The following is a 3,689-nucleotide window of genomic DNA, read 5'->3' on the forward strand; positions in this document are numbered from 1 at the left end:
ACACTTAGGGATGCAGTCGATCAAGTGTCTATGAACTTGTCTGCCCACGAAGACATCAAGTTGTTCGTAGACAAGGACATCAAGATATAACAACAACAACATCATAACAAGCAACATCATGAACAACAACTCAAGGCAACATACCGAATGCAACAAATGCAAGAGAAATGTTGTTGACAACACAAAGGTGGAACAAAGTTGTGAGCTCAAGCAGATCCACTGATGATGAAAGCAACTTAGGAGACTCAGGCTATGAGGTGACGACGCGACATGAATATCGTGCAAAGACAGAGAATGGAACAAAGAAGGAGTTGCATGTGCTAAAGAAACAACTCAAGGAAGAACATGAAGATGCACAGACATATGAATGAGTTGCAACAGGAACAGGAATAACAGTGGGCGCAACATGCACTCACGGATGAAACTGCAGTCATACAAGTTAAAGATCCATCCCAGCAACTGGTACAAAGCATACATGGTGAGTAGTGTTGTTGATCACATGCAAGGGATTCACCAATATGCAGGTCATTGTGTGCACGCATGCGATCTGACCCATTCGGCACACTCACCAAGGCGAAGACAAGAAGCAATTCCAACTGGAGTTGAACATGTACTTCGACAAGTTGATGTGCATTACCACCAACACACACTTGAAGATCAACGCAAACACTATGCATCAGTGCGTTTCTGGTTTAGTCGCACCCGAGAAGAACATGTGCATGTTAGCAAATGAATTGGATGAAGGAGCCGAACCAATGCACTGGTTACAATGGAGGCAAGAGTTCACTTCAGCAAGATGTCACCATGGGGTGCATGCACACCATCACAAATGACCAAGCTTGGCATTAGCTCACCACCTTTTCCATCACAAGAATTTCAAAGAGTTGGTCTCATCACAACGGACTGAGTGTCAGTGATGTCTTGCATGGATTTCTCAAGCCATTTCGTCTCACATGAGCACATGTGCATTGTAATGAACGTCATGTCAAGTGGAATTTCAAGTGTCAAAAGTTGGATGTAACAGTCATAGGGTAGATGAAGAGTCATGAGGGTAGATGAACTGTCACAAAGGGGAATGTCAAGGGTCACCCCACCCTTTGCTATAAATAGAACCTCATAACTCATTGTAAAGGCTTTTGGTCAGTCAAGCTTCCGATAAGACTATCTTGGAGAGAGCTTGGACAATATTGTAACGTGCCTTGGCTTCTCCACTACACGAAGCTAGTACATCTCTTTGGAGGAGCAGGCGGATGTGGCTGTAATGTTCCACTATTGGGACTAGTGGTTGGACATTGATGTATTATATGACTGGAACTTACACTTCTTTATATAATAAGAGCTAGCACGTTTCATGCACATGTCATATTGTATTCCAACTATCTTGTTTACTCTAAATGGTATATGTATATGTTTGCTTACACATGCATGTATGGACTATTTTGTATAAGTATGTATGAATCTTACTTAAATGTGTTGATTGGTTTAACCATCACTTTGGATTGTTAGCTAACTGGCTTTCCAGCTTGTGATGTATCTTTACTCGTGTGTTCCCTTCCCATCCGAGTACTATTACAGGTTGCCAAGGGGTGCACTCATCTCAACCCACATGTGTTAGAACCTCTCATGCACCTTCCTTGACTCACTGCAGCTGTCACACCCTTGCTAACAATAGAGTCATCTCACTTGCCTTTGTGTGAAAGCGTGGTCAAGGCATTACCATACGACCCACTGATGGGACTCCTACACCAAACGGTCTGAGGGCTAATTGGGACTTCTTACTTGGAAGATCCCCTTACATGTTGGAGGGTCCAACACCATCAACAAGACGTAAGTACATACATAGTGAATAATAAATAATGAAAGTTCATGATGTTTTCCATGTTTCATTGCTTAAAAGATATGTGAAAGATGTTGATCATGTGATTGACTGGTTTGTATTGTATATGGGACCAAAAGGCGAATTCTAGTCGGAACCTCAGTGCATATTTCAGCGGAAATAACTCATGCTTGGGAACCGAGCAATCGAGCAAGTTAAAGTGCAATGGAAGCACTTTGGGCCTAATGAAGCTACATGGGAGATGGTTTATCAAATGCAGGCTATGTATCCTTCATTTTTTGTCGGTTGAGGCAAAGGATTTTTGGCATATATATATATATATATATATATATATATATATATATATATATATCGTTGCTATTGTAAATACAACAATGAGTTGTGCTATATAGCTCCAATAAGCGATATGGTTGTCATGTTGTCATGCTTGTCATGATTGTTTTGCTTGTCAACAGGTTTTTCATTGTAAATACTGCATCAAGCTAAGTTATAAAGCTCCATGGGCAATATGATTTTTTTTCAGCGGTCTTGCTAGTTATAGGTGTTATAGAACATTGAGGATGATGTTCCCCTAATGGTGAGGGGTTTGTAACAACCCTAGGTTAAAAGTTAATGTAATAATGTTAATAAAGGAAAAATAAGACCAAAGTCATGGGACACATATTCCAAGCAGAATGATGGGAAAAACATACTAGTGGGTGTCACTTTTGTTTTATTATGGCTAAGGAAATTGACAATGGAAATGGAAAAGGAAAAGAAACATTAATTAAAATTTATTTATGAAAATAAAGGAATTTAGGAGAAAAGGGAGATGAAGGGTCACAAATTTACATGGGATGGAAATTGAAGGAAATTGAAGAAAATAGAGGCCTCAGTGATAAAATGGCTTCTGATGATTAGTTCATAGATTTTTTTTTATTTATTATTATTATTATTATTTTTTTTTTTTTTTTTTTTTTTTTTTTTCTGTTTGGTTTTGGGCTTAGTTTCAGAGAGAAGAGAACCAAGAGGAGAAATCAAGCAAGCAAGAAAAAGAAGGTAAAGGAAGGACAAGGAAAGCAAAGGACATACAAGGATGGTTGGATCAAGCATCTTTAATAGGAATACTTGTAGGTAACAGGTTACATGTGTGTTTTCCTAGCTAGTTTGTGAATGCATGGTACATGCATTTGTGTATTTGGTTATCTTACTGTCATTAGCATGGGTTTTTCTGGGTGTGGTAGTGGTTTCATCCTTACCTTTCCATTTCCGTATAGCCATGGTGTGATGGGGTTCTTCTATTTGGTTGAGCTTTGGATTTATGGATGGTTTTGGAACTCGATGAGGTGATCTTAGGAAAATTCCCAAGGGTTGAGGGTGGAGGTAGTTTAATCTTCATGAAGCCCTCGACAGGTGGGTGGAGACAGGAAAATTCCTCAAGGTATTAGTGAATAAATTATGACGCATCTAAGCTTGTTTTGGGAATTGTTAATCTCTTGATCAGTTTTAGTGGGATCACAGTAACTTGAGGGTTGAGGTGGTTTAATTTTCGGGAAGCCCTAGTTGTTTATGTGATATCTTGACCTATTTTGGTGGGATCACAGGAGCATGCCGGTGGAGGTGGTTTAATCTCTAGGAAGCCTTGGTTGTCTATGTTTTTAGATGCCACATTCATGCTTGGAATATGGCATGAAGTTGATTTCTTGAAAGAAAGATTTGGTTCAGCTCAATCTATGGTCAGGTGGTATGTGGAAGTCCATGCCTTGATTGGAATTTTCATATGTTAATAAAATCTCTTTTCCTATTGTATTATGAGTACTTGTACTTGTTATTATGTGGCTTTTCTGGCTATTCTATCATGGTTATTATTCTG

Source organism: Pinus tabuliformis, chromosome 9 (assembly GCF_031772625.1).
Source record: "Pinus tabuliformis cultivar Carrire ecotype Pingquan chromosome 9, CPIR1, whole genome shotgun sequence".
Taxonomy (NCBI): Eukaryota; Viridiplantae; Streptophyta; class Pinopsida; order Pinales; family Pinaceae; genus Pinus; species Pinus tabuliformis.